Genomic DNA, 20807 nt, shown 5'->3' with positions numbered 1-20807 from the left:
GCTATTTAATATTGTTCTAAATAAAAAGAGATTAAAATTTAAAATAGCATCTCTATGTTGTACACTGCCAGTTTTAAATGCAAATATAAGAACATTCAAATAAGTGGAATCATCAAATTGACACAATACATATTTCAGAGCTCAAACATGCATATGTATTTTGTTCTTACCAGAATACTGTAAATGTTACACAAAACTACCTCAGATATTTTTATTTCACTTCTCTATACATACACTTGGAGACTCTCCTACCAAGAGTCTCTACCTCAGCTTACTAATGAGAAAGGAAAAGGAACTATGGATTGCCTTAGCTTTCCCTTTCCTTTTATGTCATCATTTTCAGGGTAAGTGATAGGCTAATACTTGGAAGTAGCACAAGTAAGAAAGGATATGGGAGAATTCCATGACTGTTTGTGTTTCTTAGAATGGCACTGTCTTCTTTCTGCATTCAGAGTAAGTTCAGATTCAAAAAGCAAGTGTGGAATCTTGAGTGTGTCAGCACTCTTGCTTACTCAGTCTGAGATATAACATGTTTACTTTGCACTAGCTTTGAGTCTCACACATTGTGGAACTACTGGAATGCTGTGTTTATGTGGCCTTCCAAATGCTTTATGCTAATGAGGCAGAAAGGGAAGGTAGGCATGCAAATGGCACATAACTCCTCTACTCATGTGCATGCTCCACTGTCTCACTGGATAAACACGTGTTCAAAGATAAAATTGAGATTTTCAGGATATTGAAAGCAGATCATTAAGTCAAGTATATAGTCCTGAGCACTTTACCCTGAGTAACTACACAGATTGCACAGCCATGAGTACAGCACTAGTGGACATTCTTGGATTTTTTTCTTTCATTAAGTAATTCCCATTTTTACTAAAAATATCTTACTGGTCCCTTGCACCTGAAATTATCATTTTTTGCAACAGATACATGATTATTTCTTTCTCTTTTCCCAATGAATTCTTTTCTCACAATCAATGCTGCTCCAACTGCAGAATCTTCTTATATTTTTCTCCTTCTTTCTTGCTTTCACACCTAATCAGTCAAGAATTGTGTTTCTTGCTACACTGTTATTTCTAATAATAGAAAACTATCTCGGGGAAGTTTCAGGGGAAAAAAGAGATTTATTGACTCAGATAGCTGAGAAGGATATTGGGGGAACTCACCTAATCAAAGAAAATCACTTCAGGGAACAGCACCATAAAAACTAAAATTGCGTCTTAATATTACCAGATACATCCACTTCTACAACTACATCTCATTTCTTCTTATTTCCACCATCTACTTTTGCTGAAATAAGTTCTTAATTACAAATCACATGAAGAGTGAGTCACACATAGTAAGGGTTCAGTTAAAAATATTATGATTATTGTTGTTGTTGTTGTTACTATTATTATTATTATTATTATTATTATACCCGTACAAGAGTAAGAGGAGTTTGCCCCCATCAACTTCACTTTGATCTTTTTGGGAGGAGAGACTTCTATTGTTGAGGTTGGATCCAAGGGGAGAGGGAAAATATTGGAATAAAGGGAAAACTCAGATTATTTGTTCCCTTAGAATCAATCACACGGACTGAGATGGGAATTCACATGCAAGGAAAGTGAATGCTCTTCCCAGAGGAAAAAAAAAAGGCAAATAAAAAATAATAGCTGTCCATTTATTATGCCCCCAAGATAAGTTGCTCATGACCACTTCTGTTTCCCCATTTAACTGCGGCACTTAACTGGTTCAGGATTCTAATCCTTCTCCCAGGGTATGTTCTATAATTGTATTTTAACTTTTTATTTCATCTTCATTATCTCCTTCTTACAATCCTATCCAAAATAAGTTACTGTATGAATCTTCCTCATGCACAGCTCTGATTGGTCATTATACTGTTCAAGTACTTTTAATGAATCCCCATTGCCTAAAGCCTACTACATAAATTCCATAGACTTATTACTTCTGACTCTAATCTCTTCAGCCAAAGCACTTAGAACTATGGTTTTGCCAAATCATACAATTCACTTATGCCCAAGTATACCTTGTGCTTTCTGATTTCATGCCTTCATTCAAATTGATCTCCCAACTTCAAATACACTACTGGTACATATTTCTCTCTAACCAAATTAGACAACATGTGTGGAAGTACTTTTTTACCTGCAAAACAGAAAATAATTGCTATCATTATTACTGTCCATTCTTTAAGGTCTAACACAGACTAAAAAATTCCCTGACAAAGCCTTCACCAATACATCAATTTAAAACTAACCTTTTATGCTTCTGTTTCCACAATATTTGTTTTTCTATAATATTGCTTTTTTATTTGCATTTTGGGACTAACATAATTTTTGTACATATTATCATCTAAAAGAATGTAATTTCTTGAGTAGAGTCACCCAGTCTAGTCTATTTAGTCCTTAGTGTAGGGCTCATAGGCCAAATCCAGCCAGCTCCTATTTTGTAGGTGAAGTTTTTTGGGAAAAAAGCCACATTCATTTGTTTACATATCGTTTATGACCACCTTTGCTCCACAGTGAAAGAACTGAGTAGTTGTAACAGACACACTATAGTCTACAAGGTCTAAAATACTATCTGGCCTTTCACACACACACACACACACACACATTTGTACAGAACTTAACAAAATATTTAGCAGTATTACTCAATAAACATGAAATTATTTGAATAAATCCATGTGTATTTATTGGAGGTTTATTTTAAACTAGACTATGAAATGTTATTTTCTAAAACTTTTTGTAAGTACACTTTAATTTTCTATAGGCTTGGCAATAGGATTTCCTTGAAATCTCACAGGCCCAGTTTCATGGTACTCTGATAATTAACAATTAAAATATGCTTCTTTAACTGAATGCTGAATATTATATTTTTTGTCTTTGTTCTTTTGGGTTTTTCTATTGGGTTTATTTTCAAGCAAAATTAGGGAACAGGTTAGTGATCTAGCAAGGATCATAACTGCAGACTAAATATTACATGAGAGATACATAGTGCACAGTTTTCCTACTGAAAGGTTTTGATAAAACACAGTGAATGTGTTTTATTTTCTAACTAAAATGGCAACATAAATTTATGTTTACTTCATTCATGAGCAATCAAGATGCACTGTAGGAAGAGATGCATAAATCAAAATCACTTCGTTTCTCTAAATTATATTGTAGTTGATTATGTGATTTTTAAAATCTAAAAATATAAACAATTGTTTAAAGAAGACAAAGCAGGATTCCCAAGAAAGTTATAAAGTTGATTACTGGTCTTGGAAAATCGACCTGCAAAAATACTGATCTCTACTACCTACAAAATATAACTCAATTATTAATTCTAAGCATAATAAAATACTAGCCACTGATTTCCAAAATCTCTAAAAATCAACAAGATAAACATTGTCAAGTGTCTTGTTTTGGATTTTCTTTATTAGACTTACTGACCACATCACTTACTTTTCTCCAAATATATCTGGTGCTCTCAGTCTGAGGACTGTAGAGAATTTTTAATCCTTAAATTCCCCCAAACTGGAGACAAACTTTATGTGTAGACCCCTAGTTTCATCAGCTTCTCTGCAGAATCTGAGATCTACAAAATGTTCAGAAACTCTCCTCAGATGATCTTATTCACTCTTACGATCATCTACCTGTTAAAAACTTCCAAATGAGTCTCCAGCACAAATGACTCTTGAGTTTCAGAATTATATTTGCAATATTATCTGTATGCTTCTCTTCTGGGTTGTTCCCTAGGCACTGAAACTCAAAAATTTAATAATGAAACTCATTATCTTTACCTCCTTCACTTGCTCTTTTCACACCCCTAGCTCAAGGAATGATACTAGGCACCGTCTAGTTACCAAGCTTGAAACCCTGAACTCAATAGGTTTAAACCTCTCTCCCCAAATCAATTCAGTCACAATATCCTCTCAGTTATACTTCACTGAATAAGTCTCAGGTTTCATTTCAAATTTCTTTATAGGAGTTACCTAGCTCTGCAAATTTGGCCACCTTTTTGTCATTCCAGCCTCTTCTGGGGTCATCCCTTCACCTTCTACCTCTACTGTCTTTCAGGTTATCTTATCATATATTAGTACCCTGGAAAGCTTTCCATGATTTTCTAAATTTGACTGAGTGTCTCCTATGTGTTAATTTAAAATATCTATTTTTAATATTATGACACCTATACTCTGTTTTTAATGACTTATACTCAGCAGAGTGTTGGTAAATGTTTAAGAAATGGCTCTCTGGAAAGTAAAAGGCTTTGATATACAGCATTTTACAGATTTCTGTGGTGGAGATGATTTCAGTCTACTGGCATGACATTAATTGGCTTTCAAAACTTCTGCAAATTTAGCAATTGGCTTTTGTAAAAATGAGATCCAGCACACTAGTGACACTACTAATTCTACACATTAATTTCCAAATGCCCCCTTAAGTATGTGCATCTTATTGGCTTTAAGCAATGTGAAAGAAGGAAGTACATGTCCATCATGTGCCTTATTGTAACTTCAGTGCCTAGCATAATGGCAGAGCATAGTGTAGAATCATAAAATGTGTATTGACTGTAATTCAAGATAAAGATGGTAGAGTGAAGGGCACTCCCAAACACTCTCTCCATGAATATTTAACAACAATAGCAAAAAGATTAAGAAAAAGAGAGCAACAAAGTAAGCTAACAAAAAATCTAGTTAGGACAAAAATAAGGTAGCAAGCAAGAGAATGCCAGAAAGGGAGAAAGGAAGGAGGGAGGGAGGGAAAGAGAAAGAAAGGAAAATAGCAGCCACCAATTCAAGAAAGGGATAAAACTCAATGTTACTAAGGTCAAAAGATGCTGTCAGAAGGCTAATCATAGAAAAAAATAGTAGAATAAAACCAGTAAGTTCCCTGAAATAACCAATGCAGCACCAGCACCAAACTCATCGATTGTGATTAAAAAATTGCAATTACCTCCTGGTGAGTGGACATATTGTCTTGATTTCAGTAGCTTTATGGTAAGTTTTGAAATTATGTAGTGTAAGTCTTCAAAACGTGTTCTTTGCAAGATTATTTTGGCTTTTCTAGGTAATTAATCTTTTTATTTTAATTACAGAACAACGTTTCAATTTCTAAACACAGAAAAAACTTGTGAGATTTTGATTGCTATTGTGTTGAATCAATAGATTAACAAGTAACATTTTAATAATCCAATACATAACATGTTTATCTCCATTTATTTAGATCTATTTATTTTCTACCTAAATTATTTGTGTAGAGATCTTCCACACCATTCCTTATAGATTTTTTCTAGAATATTTTTATATTTGATGTTTATTCCATCTGTTTGTTGCTATTGTATGTACAGTAGGACCTCGTTTTACACAAACTTAACACATGCAAATTCAGATATACATGATTGACAAGTGAAAAAAATAAAAGCAAAGAGAGAATTAAGATTTCAAAAAATCATTTCTATGATTAGTTTTGTTTGCTTATTGTTACTAAAGTGTTTATTTGCCTTATTTATTAAAAATTTATGATAGGTATGTTTCTATAAGAAATCATTATTAAATAATCGTTATTAAATAACTATTGTGCATAATTTTCAACTTATACGAAGGTCTTGGAACATATTGGTCACATAAAACAAGGTCCTATTGTGTGTATATATATATGTATATGTCTTGTATGAGGCTTGGTTAAATTCGCTAAGTAATTTCATTGTCTTCTTCTATGTAAATGATTAGGTTGTTTGTAGTAAATACATTTCTGTATATTTCTAATCTTATGCCCTGTATTTGTATTTCTTGCTGAATCAGTTAGGCTTCTCTAGGGAAACAGAACCAACAGGAGATATCTGTAAATATGAGACTGTATAAAAGTGTCTCACACAACTGTGGGGATGCATGAGTCCAAATTCTGTAAGGCAGCAAGCACAAATCCAAATTCCGTAGGGCAGGCTACGAACTGGCAATTCTGATGAAGGTCTTCGATGAACTCCCCAGGAGAGAATGGTTGGCTGAAGAAGTGACAAGTCTCTCTCTTCCCCCTTAAAAGTCTTCAACCAGGGGACTGGTGGTTTGATGGGTTGAGCCCTCTACCACAGGTTTTACCCTTGGGAGGACAGTTGCTGCAAAGGAGAGGCTAGGCCTCCCTATGGTTGTGCCTAAGAGCCTCCTCCCGAATGCCTCTTTGTTGCTCAGATGTGGCCCTGTCTCTCTAGCTAAGCCAACTTGAAAGGTGAAATCACTGCCCTCCCCCCTACATGGGATCAGACACCCAGGGGAGTGAATCTCCCTGGCAACGTGGAATATGACTCCCGGGGAGGAATGTAGACCTGGCATCGTGGGACGGAGAACATCTTCTTGACCAAAAGGGGGATGTGAAAGGAAATGAAATAAGCTTCAGTGGTAGAGAGAATCCAAAAGGAGCCGAGAGGTCACTCTGGTGGGCACTCTTACGCACACTTTAGACAACCCTTTTTAGGTTTTAAAGAATTGGGGTAGCTGGTGGTGGATACCTGTAACTATCAAACTACAACCCAGAACCCATGAATCTCGAAGACAGTTGTATAAAAATGTAGCTTATGAGGGGTGACAATGGGATTGGGAAAGCCATAAGGACCACACTCCACTTTGTCTAGTTTATGGATGGATGAGTAGAAAAATAGGGGAAGGAAACAAACAGACAAAGGTACCCAGTGTTCTTTTTTACTTCAATTGCTCTTTTTCACTCTAATTATTATTCTTGTTATTCTTGTGTGTGTGCTAATGAAGGTGTCAGGGATTGATTTGGGTGATGAATGTACAACTATGTAATGGTACTGTGAACAATCGAAAGTACGATTTGTTTTGTATGACTGCGTGGTATATGAATATATCTCAATAAAATGAAGATTAAAAAAAAAAAAAAAAGTCTTCAACTGACTGGATTAAATCCAGCTGATTGAATTATCTCATTGCAGAAGACACTCCCTTACAGATGTACTCAGCCACAGATGTAATCGATGGACTGATGATTTAATAAACCAGACTTCTGGTTTATTAACCAGCCACAAAGGTCCTGGCAGTAACTGTTAGGCCAGTGCTTGCTTGACCAGACACTTGGGCACCATCACATCTAGCACTTGTATGTCTCCGTTTATTTTTTAAACAGTTTTATTTACACACCATACAATTCATCATAAAAAACAATCAATGTGGTAGAATGTTATGAGAATAACTAACAGTGCTGAAAGGTGTGTGAATGTGGTGGAAAGGGTAAGTTCAGAGTCATGCATGTCAACAGAAGGAAAGTTGGAGGTTAAAAATGGGAATGTATAAAATAGTGAACCTTGTGGTGAATCTTTTGGTGGAAAATGTCCGTGATTAACTATACAAATATTAAAAATCTCTCTCACAGACTAGAACAAATGTACGTCACTATAACTAGAAGTTAACAATAGAGAGGCATATAAGGAAAAAATATATAGCTATTGCAAACTATATACTACAGTTAGTAGTATTTTAACATTCTTTCATCAACAGTAACAAATGTACTATACCAAAACTATGAATCAGTAATGGAGGGGGGCTTGGTTAGGGGTACAGGAGGATCTGGGTTTCCTTTTTTTTTTTTTGTCTTTATTTCTTTCTGAAGTAGTGAAATTGTTCTAAAAATTGAAAAAAAAAATGGTGTTGATGCATGCACAGCTGTATGGTGGTGCCGTGGGCAATTGATTGTACACTTTGGATCTTTGGATAGTTGTATGGTATCTGAAAAATCTCAATAAAAATAAAAGTAATTAGAAAAAATCAATGATACCTAGTATAATCACATAGTTATGCATTCACCACCACAATCTATATGAGGATATTCCCATTTCTTCCACAAAGAAAGAGGAAGAGGAGGAAAGAAAATGAAGGATAAAAAAATAAAAGATAAAAGGAAAATAAAAATAAAATATAACACCATGTAAAGATCAGACAACACCACTACCAAGAATCCATACCATTCCCTTTTATCCTCCTTTTATACACATTTAGCCTTGGTATATTGATTTTGTTACAATTAATTGAAGCATCTTACAATGTTACTGTTAACTATAGTTTGTATTGATTGTATTTTTCCCCTATACTGTCCAGTTTCCAACACCTTACAGTGTTGACATTCATTTGTTCTCCTTTATGTGAAAACAGCCTTACATTTGTACACTTATTAATCACCATCATTGGCCACTCTAGGTTCCACTAAATTGTACAATCCCAGTCTTTATCTTCTATCTTTCCTTCTGGTGTCATACATGCCCCTAGCCGCCTTCTTTCAACCATACTCACACTCATCTTTGTTCAGAGTACTTATGATATTGTGCTACCATCACACAGTACTGTGCTATCCATTTCTGGATCTATATAATCAAACCTGTTGAACCTTCTGTACTCCTTCAGTATCAAATGCCTGATCTCTATCCTCTTTCTATTTCCTGATAACCTGTGTTCTCAGCTTTAACTCTCAAAGTTCAATCATCAATGTTAGTTCGTATTAGTGAGACCACACAGTATCTGTTCTTTTGTTTCTGGCTAATTTCACTCAACAAAATATCTATTGACTACCATTTTGTCTTTTGGATTTTATATGTCATAGTTTATTTTATTTTTTTCCTCCTCTCTCTTTTTACCCTTAGTGATAGTCTTCATTTCTACACTCTTTTCCAAACCACTCTCTCCCACTGCCATGTCAGTGGGAGAGGGGCACCAGCTTCTCAGTTTGGCGAGCTTTACTTACAGTTCTGTGCTGCAATTTCAGTCATTCCACCCATTCTGTACTGGTGTGTGATGTGTGTCCGGTCACGGATGTCCCCCAAACAGTTGTTCCAGACTATTTACTAGTTGTTCCTGGCTATATACTAGTTGCTCTAGGGGACTGTTCTGGTTTGCTAATGCTGCTGTTTGCAAAATACCAGATAATGGATTGGCTTTTATAAAGGGGGTTTATTTGGCTACAAAATTACAGTCTTAAGGACATAAAGTGTCCAAGGTAAGGCATCAACAATAGGGTATCTTTACTGGAGAAAGGCAATTGGCATCTGGAAAACCTCTGTTATCTGGGAAGGCAAGTGGCTGGCATCTGATTGTTCCCAGGTTGCATTTCAAAATGCCGTTCTCCAAAATGCCAGCATCAGCTTTCAACGCCGTCTTCAAAATGTCTGTCTTAGATGCAGCAGCTTGAGCTCCCTCTGCCTGAGCTCTTATACTGCTCAAGTAAACTAATGCAGACCCACGCTACATGGGCAGGGCCACACCTCCATGGAAACAGTCAATCAGAGGTCACACCCTAACCAAAGGTGTCACTCACAGTTGGGTAGATCATGTCTCCTTGGAAACAACCTAATCCCAATATCCCACAAGATTGGATTAAAAGATCATGGCTTTTCCTTGGGGGACATAATGTATCCAAACTGGTACAGAGACTAACTTAATTTCATACCTCCCCGTGCTGCCATCTTGCCTGATCTCCCATTTAGTTTTGATAGTTTCTTAGTTTTCCATTTTATCTTTGTTATCAATATATTACCTCTCTATTTTACTTTTTAGAGTTTTCTCAAGCATTTACAGATTTTTTTTTACTCAATTCAGTGTGCTCTGAAATAATATCATGCCATGTCATGTGCAGTTTAAGAGCCTTAGGACAGTATACAACCATTTCCCACCTCATTCATTGTACTATTTTTCCATACATAAACCCAATAATCAATTGTGTTTTTTCTTTAATAATTAAAAAATATTTTAAATACATTTTTAAAAAGCAAAATCATCATATATATATACATATACATATATATATGTCTTCTGCAATAACTATAGAGAATATAGATATAAAAATAACAAAATTTTTTCTGCTCTACCTTGGCATCCCTCTTACTTTGTCTAAGCCACTTGCCTCCATACTGACTTCTGGCCTAGTTAATAAACAGTTTTCCGTCTCTGGGGCCTAGACTCCTCAGAGCTCAAACTCACATCTGCAACCACCACTCACACCACCCACATACCTCACCCAGAATCCACAGCTGGCCCCAACTGATAAGGTAACCATTCCCACTGCCCTTGGACCTTCAGTCCTTTTCATGCACATTTGCTTTTAACCAATCCTTGATTCCTGTGTGAAATCTACCTGGACCACAAAAAACACACATGCCCACAGGTTCCTCTTGCTCCCCATCTGTTGGTTGAGCCATCTGAGCTGACTGAACTTACCACCAACTCCGAATGGTGCCCCTCTCTCTCTGTGACTTGTAAGAAATTACCTTTTCTCATGCACTGTGGTCAGAGTTTCCCTTGTGTTGCACCTGATCTCTAGTCAGACCCAAGTTTAAAATCCAACTTAACTAATTTGAAACACATGGCTTTGTGTGCAAAGTGTGCTGGTCATGACCATGGGGAACTGAGGCATAATGTCTTTTGATCATTCTTGGCTCAATAACTGGTTCTCTCAGGTAGTTAACACTAACTGGGAGGGGTCTATAGCTTGCTGGCATATGCCCATGCTGCTCTGCATTGCTGCCTGTTGCCTAAGCTTCTCACCCAAAATTGGTGCTCCTGTAGATCTGATCCTCCCCAGGATCCACGAACACCCAGCCCTAATACAGCAAGAAGGGAAACTTGGTGGTTTCCAACACTCTCCCAAATGGGAACTACTAGTGCTGGGTGATATCAGCACTGGATATCGGCTATTTGTTGAAGGACTTGCAGGAGCTTGGTAGCAGGAACTCTCAAGACAGTACACATGCATATCCCATCTTATAAGAGAATCTAGGTAGTGGCAGCTAGGTTTAAGCACATGTGGGCATAAAAGATATAAATTAATCTGCAGATCTGTACCAACAGCAGCTGTGAGACTGCTATGGGAGATTCCAATCATTGTGTTCTTGAACCCCACATCAGTGTCCTAAATCTGCCTTGCCATAGGGATACCTGCCTCCACAGGAAAAACAGTAGAACATTTCAAGCAACAGTGCTGCAAGGGTCTGTAATCCTTATGTTGCTGCTATCACCACTGTTGTGACTTTTTGTTCCTGGACTCCATGGGGTGTCAAGGGTCTAACCCTTGGGGCAAAGTGGCTAAGGAACTTTTAGGTAAAAGCAAGGGGCCTGAACATATTATTCCAGCACCCCCAAAGATAACAGAGGAAGCTTCTAAGTTGCTTTAGAAAAAAAAGACTCCCATGCAATGTGCATGAGCTCTTCTTAATGCTGCTGCCAATCAATATGCCATTGTCCCCTCCTCTAGTCCAGTGCGGAGTCCCTTGGCACCAACTCTCTGACTTGGAAAGGAGTTGGTATATCTCACCAATGGCAAAGTTACTACTGTTGTATGCAGTGCAGCTCACTGAAGGGCCATGGCATATCATGTGGCCCCCCAAGATTGCTGCTTGGGGGTTTGCAAAGCTGGCAGAGCTGGAAGCAGTCCAGTTAGCCCTCCAGGATGCTCTGAGCTGCCAGTTTCCTAATCTCTAAATCTTCATTGATTCTTAGGCAGTGGCCAAAGGTGTGGCCCTGGGGAGGGTGGAGGGGAAGATCTATGGAAACGATGATTTTCTCATACAAGGAAAGCCCTTATAGGTGGTTCCACATTTGGAAACAGCTCACAGCCTCACCCATTTCTATACATGCTCAACTTACCACACAGAGTCACTGTTCAGTAACACTGCCAATAAACTACCTAAAATTCATTTCTATGCAGAATATCCAGGAGGTCCCTTGGAGACTGCCCATTCAAGCCCCACCTGCCTACCAACAGGCAGTCTGGGCCGAACGTACCTCATGCTCAACGCTCCCTTGCCCTGGTAGAGGGGGACATAGAAAGTGACTGCCTCTAAGTCTCTCACTGTTTAAAATATTAAAGCCTGTGACTCATGCTCCAAAACCAAGCATTGGCATCCCACAGATGGTGTTCCATTCCATGGGACGGGGAGTAGGAGCAGATAAATCCTTTTTCTACTGCCATATTAATTATATGGGACCACTTCCCCATCACTTCTGGAGCTACCAGAAGAGGTGATTATTCTTTCTAGACCAAGCAGTGGAATGGCCTGGGTCATCTTCAGAGGTGATGAGAAGCTATGTCTAGTAGATGCCAGTTATATCAAACAATGACCTCCTTTTACCCTGATCTGAGTGTCTATTATTCATACAAGGCCCAAAACCCAGGCTGCAAGCCCTAGACATAGAGCAAGCCCTGAGAGAAAGCATTATGTCTCAGAAAGGAAAAAAAACAATACCAAGTCTGACTGTCATGAAACAAGTAGCAGCAGCAGAAGCTGACACTTCCCAGCTGGTGCAATGTCAATGTTCATCCTGGCTCTGGGTTTTAGCATTTTGCTGCTTGCATGCATAATAGTTGTTCCAGTTTGCTAATGCTGCTGTTGTGCAAACTACCAGAAGCGGATTGGTGTTTATAATGAGGATTTCTTAAATGTTACAAATGTACAGCCCTAAGGCTGTAAAAGGGTCCAAACCAAGGCATCAACAAGAGGATACCTTTACCAAAGCATGACCAATGGCATTCGGAACACCTTTGTTAGCTTGGAAGGCATGTGGCTGGGGTCTGCCAGTCCTTTCCTCCTGGATTGTGTTTCAAAATGGCTTTCCCCCAAATGTCTCTGGGCTTCTGTCTGCATCTCCAAAAATTTCCAAGCATCAGTGTCAGGCAGCATCTGGGCCTGGAGCTCTTTTTAAAGGACTCCAGTAAACTAAGCAAGTGGGTAGGGCCAAATCTCCATGGAAGCATTCAATCAAGAGTTCACACCCTAATCAAAAAAATTAATCAATCTGCCCCCACAAGATTGAATTTAAAAATATGGCTTTATCTGGTGGACATAATATATACAAACGGGCATGACAGGTTTACTTACCAACCCACAAGGCTTCACAAGGCAGGCCGTGGAATGCTCAAACAGTACCTAGCTAATCCTAAAATTGTACCCAGGGATGGGACAGAGGAGATTGCTGGCTGCTGCTCCTCAACCACCCTCACCTGGCATGCCACTGAGCATGGCTAATGATGCAAAGCTATCCAACCTACATATCAAATGGGTCCACTGGCACCAATGCATGAATGATTCTCAACCCAGGTATAACTTTAAAAAGACTCTCACACAGCACCAATGACCTCATGAACGTAATCAAATCAAACCTGCATGGCCAATTTTCCTCTGTTCCAGCCCGCTGGACAAACTATTCCAAGGCAAGAACTTGGATTGTAAAGAGGCCTTGGAAAGAATTAATGTCCAATAGGCATAAAAGTATGGACAAAACATATTGTCCCTGTGAAGGGAAGTGCAGGGGGCCACATGGGAACATACAGGCAAAGCTTTGGCTAAATGTGTCCCAGATGATCCCTAAAAGTCATGGAGCTATGTGACAACAGTCATTTTACAGAAACCTACAGAGATGTCATGACTACTGGTATTTAAAAGTTCATGACAAAATTTTCTATCCTTTATGGATTACTATTTGGGAGGGATACTATGCCAGCTTGAAACAAATATGAATCCCAGAAAAGCCATGATCTTTTAACCCAATCTTGTTGGGTGGAACCTTTTGATTGAATGTTTCCATGGAGATGTAACTCACTAAACTGTAGGTGAGAATTCTGACGGAATTATTTCCATGGAAGCATGGCGCAAGCCCATTCAGGGTGGGTCTTGATTGTTTCACTGGAGTACTTAAGAGCGCTTAAGGGCCAACACAGATGCTGATGCTTGGAGATGCAGACAGAAGGATGTTTGGAGATGCTAAGCTAAGAGATGATGCCCAGAGTTTGCCCCGGAGAAGGTAAGATAGGACCCTCAGAAGCTTAAAGAGAAATGTCCTGGGATAAAGAAGAAAGGATGCACAGGAGCTGAGAAAGAGGAATGAAGACAGAAGCCCAGAGACATTCTGGAGAAAGCCATTATGAAACACAACCTGGGAGCAAAGACCAGCAGACGCCAGCCACGTGCCTTCCCAGCTGACAGAGGTGTTCTGGAGGCCATTGGCCTTTCTTCAGTGAAGATATCTTCTTTTTGATGCTTCTTGATGTTAGTTTGAACACTTTATGGCCACAGAACTGTAAATTTGTAACCTAATAAATCCCATTTATAAAAGCCAATCCACTTCTGGTATTTTGCATAACAGCAGCATTAGCAAACCAGAACAGACACCTACTCTTCAGCTGGACCCCGGGCATTACCACCTTGCCTCATATAACATCGCCCCAGCCTATGAGTTTGCTGATGGAGATGACATTGTCCAAGACCATCAATGAGGGTCACCCAACACTGCTTCTGTCACCTGGATGAATCAGAGTCCCTACACATGGGACAGCAAAGGAATCCAGACACTGCCTTGAGAAATGGGAAGGACGGCTGTCAGAATACTACCTGGCTGAAATGACTGTCTAACCTTGAGCCTCTCTTCCTGTGTGAAGTTTGTCATTGTGAGTCATGCCACCCACAACTGTAAAGCTGCCTTGCACTCTTCTGCTTCCCACTGGCAAGCTAAACATTGTACCTTTAATATTACACAGCAGAGAAAACATTCCAACATCTTGAGGCTTACCTGTCTGCCCTTGGTTCCTTTGCCTGATTTCCCATCCCTCTGTATGCTAATAAGGGCTGACAAAGAACAAATAGATTACCTAGTCCAGGTAGTCTTGGATAATCGCCTAGCCTTGGCCAAAGAAGGGGGTGTGTGCACCATAAGAAGAACCTCCTACTGCATGAATATGAATAATTCAGAGAAGGTCAAAATCAACTTACAAAAGATGGCTCAAGAGATTACGATGTTTCACAATGTGGCTAAGGTTTTTAACCAGATAACTCAGACTCTAAAACTAAAAATAAAAAACCTCCAATATTTCCTCCTGTCAATCATTTATTGGTACATTATGCCAGGAGCCAGTTGGTTTCATTTGGTAATACTGCAATTATAATTACAAGGCAAATGTCACTGAAATCTGATAGCAGGGCTTTGTGACAGCACTGGTCATTAAGAGATAATGAACTCACATTAAATATTTCTTTTTCACTTTTCACTCAAATGAAAATATAAAATTAAACAGACACACATATATATGTACACATATACACATATAGATATGAATAAATATACACACACATTCACAATTTATGGGATAAAAAAATGCATCCATCGACTTCAGTTTGAGATGCACAGAACACAGAAAGAAATCAAATGCAGTACAAACAATTATGGAGCAAGCTTCAGACTCAATCCATTAGGCAAATATACTGGTTAATATTAGGTCATGAGCATATCAATATCAAAAATGAAAGCCAAATTTGGTAATCAGAAAAACAATTTGGAAACAGAAAAGAGGAGATAGGTAGGAAATTCTTGTTGAAATCACTTATTTGAAAATTTATAGATAATAAGAGTCTAGCCAAAAATAGTTATCAAGGCAAACATACAACTCTTAACAGTTTAGGTCTTTAAGGTGGCGTTAGAAGCTAGAGATATTAATTTTCATTTCTTCCCCAAGTAAAACTAAATGAAATATTTCTGATGATTAAATAATAAAACTTAATAAAATTAACTAATATTGGCATAAATAAATAAATATATATAACCATAAATCAGTTCTTTCTGAAAGGCATAGACTTGGCACCAGACCAGCCTCATATCCATTTCAGACATATGCAGCCGATGGCAGGGTGGCTACTGTATTTACACTGATATGATCATGTTATTGATTTTATTTTTTTTTCCCTTCATTAGGCTAATATATAAGGTAATTCTGATAAACACTGGGAAATATTTTCATAAATTACACAGTTGATCAAGGCATAAAAGAAACAGTGAGATCTATCATGAAATTTAACTGATTGCTCTTGATTGTGATCCTGTATTTTCAAATAATGGGAAAAAAAATGTTCTCTACGAAGAATTCTTTTGGATAAAATCTAATTCTGCCTAAATAATCTTCATTGCAAACCATTGTTATACTTAATATCAGAAAATTATTAATACTTTCAAAAAAGGAGTCAAACACAGTTTTATGATAGCAACAAAGGGCAAATTATTAAGAATAATTATACACTGTCATTATTTTTAATAACAATTACATATTGAACTGTTCTACTCTATTACAATTCAGGTGTTAAAAAATGGAAAAGATTTATTATTTCATTTATTTTGTTGACTAATATTTACTGAAAAATTTAACTGGGTTTTTATGCAACCACTCACACAAGGGTCTCTGAAGAGGAGACAACATATTCCATAAATTAAATTTCATGATAATTTCCATTATCAAAATCACAGTATTGGTATAGAAAATTATATATTTGCAGAAATTGCTGGAAATATTTTTACAATTGCATATGCTAGGAAAATCAGTTCTTTTGGCAAATAATTATTTTCATGATTAAAAAAATCAATTACTTTTTAAAAATTTGGTTGGAAAGTTATAACTTTTCTCTAATAAAATATACAATGCCAAAATTACCTTCTCCTCTGTATTTCCCTCAAAGAAAGAGCAATAATTAAGCCTTCCATAGATCTTGTTTCACATAAATAAAGAATATTGAGAAATATATTTCATTTTGAGAATTAAAAAAATGTATCCTATTCTATTATTGACTTGAAGACAGAATATACAATGTTCTGATGGTTGAACGAATGGAGCAAAACCTTCTGACTGGATCTTTCAATTAAGACATTCAGAAGTTTGAGCTAGAGTTGAGACTGTACATCTCATTTTGGAATTCTGTTTTCATTTTTCCTACTTCTCTGAGGAAAAGGTTTTATAAATGACTAGGTACTTGGTGAGGTGGGATGAGTGTGAATGGAATGTGGAATTGGGAAGAGAGTGAAACAGCTAGGATTATACCCATGAGACCCAGTTCACATTACTGGGTAAGTGGTGATGCAACCAACTAAGACAAAAGCCAAACCAGAGGAGAAATAGATTTGGAGAATAAAATGGGATGTGCTTACTTTTGGATATGTTTAGTTAGGTAATTGTTGGATAGTCATGTAAAGATACCCATTAAGAGTTAGAAATCTCAGTCTGAAATTTAGGAGAGATATCTTATTTTGATACAATCAAACAGAGATGCATCAAAATATGGTAATTATCTGGGAGCAGATATGTCAGCAAAGACAACTGAACAGGAGTACTGATAGAATCCTAGGTAACTCCAACAATTAAAGCAATATACTCCAAGGATCTCATGCATCAAAGTCATCTGAGATATCTTTTGAAGACTCACATTCCTGGAGCATTCTCCAAATCTATTTTGGTGATGCGGTTCAGGAATCTGCTTTCAACCCCATTATAAAAACAGACATAACAGGTGATTCAGTGCATAATAAAGCTTGACTTAATGAACAATGGAAATGAATAAGGCATGATACAAAGGTAATGAGAATGCAAACAAAATCAGATATCACAAAAAGCACAGGAGAACACTGTAAGAAGACTGGGGCTAATTGGTAAAATGCTACAGAAAGGTCAAATAACAGAAAGGCTGAAATTTTTCAACTGGAATTACAATCATGCAGTGATTGGTGATCTCATCCCAGTGGTATAGTGAGAGAAAATAGTAAAACCAGTGATGACTGAGGCATAAGATGAAGAAGTTGAAACCACAAATACAGATTTTTTTTCAGAAATTTTACAATGAAAGGGAAATTTTAGATTAGGTAATAAATTTGCAGAACATAATACAAAGACAAGTGAAGACTTTTTATTTTATTTTTTAAGGGTGAAAAGCTCATTCAAATAAGTTAAATAAAATATACATTCTCCTAAATATGAAATCAACCAAATACTCACTTAACCTATTCATCACTCTTGTAACTCATAATTCCACATTGTGGATCCTTGTTCATGTAATATACACAAATTAACATGTAATTTCCTCTCATTACTGGGGTAAAGGTGGGTAGGAGATGCTGTGAATTCACTTATCACTGAAAAACAAAGTATTAGAAGGAGTTCATTTTTATAGAATGCTGACAAATGTTTAAGCAATCAACCCCATTTACTATAAATTTAATAGATCACATATTGAGTACCTTGATATGTGAGTAAAATTCCTTATCAAATAAGGAATTCAACCCACATATCCTGAGAGCCAAGCAAGTCTCAGAAAGGTAGCTACAACATAAATGTCTGGTTGTCATTTATTAATGAGGCCAACAATCCCCCATACATGTGAATCTTTTATGAAAGGTTCCACTGAATGCTTTATGCTATTGAGTTCACTGCTCAATACAGATGATTTGGGAATAAGCAAATAAAAAGTGGATGCTGTCTTTGAGTAATCAGTTTTCTGTTGCTCAATTCCCTCTGCCACTACATTTTTATTGTGTTTGGGCATTGAGGATAGAAATAATTAAAAGAATTTTCATTTCTTGTGCTCACTGTGACCAGAAAGCATCAAATTAATATTTTTTCAAAAAAAAAGTTTTCCAGAGTTCATACTTGTTGAGAAAACAGGGGAAGGAGGCTTTTGTGGGAGGGCTCATTGTATCTGTTATCAAAAGAAAAGCAGAGTGCATTGTTTTGAATATTTACTACCCATTTTTAAATTAGCAAACATATGTAAGGCCATTTGAACTTGGAAAAAATGCTTTATTTGGGATCCTCATATAAGCTAATTGAAACTTGACTGGATTAATTACAACAATTTTTTATAGATGAGGCCAGGGGATTAACTGCTTAAACATTAGATATTTTCCCCTCTGCAGTTTATTGTGTATTGCAACATTTGATAAAGATTTTGGAAAATATTTGCTTGCTGTCTTAGGATTCTAGTGACCAAAGTAAGTGCATTTGGTCTTCACATATGCTAAATAGAAAATGCTTATTTTTATCATTATTATTATTATCATTATTATGACAACTCACTCTTATTGGACAATGCTATTCCTGGTTATTGTGCTAAACACTGTACTACAGTGTTTAATTTAATTCTTGCCCCACCAAATATCTTTTGTTACACTTATGAGGGAATTGAAGAACAAATACCTTAAGTAACTTGCCTCAAATGCTCAGCTAATTCCAGGCAGAACACAAATGAAGACAAATTTTGTCTCAACAGAGAGCTTGAACCCTTATCCTCTGCATTTACTAACTCATTCGATTGAATATGTGGTAAAAAATCCAGTAGAGAATGAACTGTTAAAATGCCTCCCTGGGTGTAAATGCAGTACCATGGTCTTTTGAGCATGACAAGGAGCATCATTTGCTTAGGCTGTTTATAAAAACTAACATATTTTTGTGTTGATTTGTATAAAATGTGTGTTTGTGTGCACACATACAAAGCAGGAGTAATCTGATAATTTCTTAGTCATAATTAACAAGTACCTGTGTAAACATTCAGTGCTGATGTCAAAAAAAGGTGTTAGGCAAAAAATAAAATAATTGTGTGTGGATACAGTAAGCCCAAGAAAGTTATATATAACAATAATTAAAGACTTTATGTTAAGACCTGAAGCCTAAAAGACGGAAAGAAAGAAAAATAGGTGTAGAGGTTGCATAGCTAGATGGGAGGAAGAACTGGTAAGGTGAATTATCTAAATCTTGGATTAATAGTCTAGGTTCTTGGCTATCAGTCCATACATGATTCAGAAAACTCAACTGAGGAATTAAAATATTTCTCCAAGTCACACCACATGAAGCAACTTAAGAGAACGTTTTGTCTGACAAATCGCCTACGAGAAATTGTCTTCTGTGGCAATGTCTTTGGGCTAAAAGTGAGAAGGAAATATTTTTGTTTTTAGTGTTCACCTACACTCTTTCTCCTCCCTCATGCTGCTGTTGTGGAAGGGGGTGGAGCAGGGAGACAGATGAAAACAAAACTGTGTACTTTTACATTTCCCCTTACATAGCCTTGGTACACAAAAAGTAGGTAACAAAATAAATTGTTAAGTGACAATAGTGTTTTTATCTGGGTATTCTCAGAAGTAAGGATTCATACAAAAGTAGTTTACCTGGGAGAGAATTCTGATAGGAAAGGAAAACTCTGAAGGGAGACTCTGATAGGGAGTGGGAAAAGGAGACATATTTTGCCTCCATCTCCTTTAAAAATTTTATCATGAAATGTGTTGTATACAAGAAAACAGGTTGTACTAGGTATGAATTACTTTCATAACTTGTTATAAAAAAGTGAAAGAATGTCATTGGGAATGCAGTTGGTTAAACATTGTCTTAAGACCTGTTTGACTAGCCCAAAAAGTCAAATCATTTATGAGGGACAGAGTATTTATGTGACAGAATTTTGTGTGATAGTTGCTCTTTAATGATGATTATGAGACAGTCCAGCTATTGTCACTTCTAATTAGATAGTGAACATAAATTATAGTATATATTTAAAATGCAATTTGGTGGGGCCACTGGCAGTTTAACTTCCTAGCTTGGTTAGTTGCCATTCAGAACTAATTTCATGATAAAACAAAATGTAACATGGAAATATTTGGAAACACATTATTTTTTCCATTGCCTTATCTGATCTTTTCACTTCTGAAGAAAAAATCTGCATCTAATGTATGTAGTTGTTTCTGTGTGTATATGTGTGTGTCTCAATCTCAAGAATTATTAAACTTATAAAAATGTTTTTTATGTGCTGAATAGGTGCTTAGCTGCAAAAGTATAGATACGAAAAAAGTTACAAACTTAAGAAAGGATGAAACTTTCTTCAGAAAAGAAGCAGAGGGAACTTAAAGGATAAATCCCAACATGACTTAAGAAAGGAAGAAAGGTTGATGGGTGACCTAGGGGTTTACCAATGTTGATATTATTAGGTTATCTTCCATTTTAGTCAATAAATGTGAACTTAAACTATGCAAGAAGGTCTAGATTTGA

This window comes from Choloepus didactylus, chromosome 6 (genome assembly GCF_015220235.1).
Source record: "Choloepus didactylus isolate mChoDid1 chromosome 6, mChoDid1.pri, whole genome shotgun sequence".
In the NCBI taxonomy this organism is placed as follows: domain Eukaryota; kingdom Metazoa; phylum Chordata; class Mammalia; order Pilosa; family Megalonychidae; genus Choloepus; species Choloepus didactylus.
The sequence above is the reverse complement of the archived record's forward strand: the minus strand, read 5'-3'. Positions refer to the sequence as shown.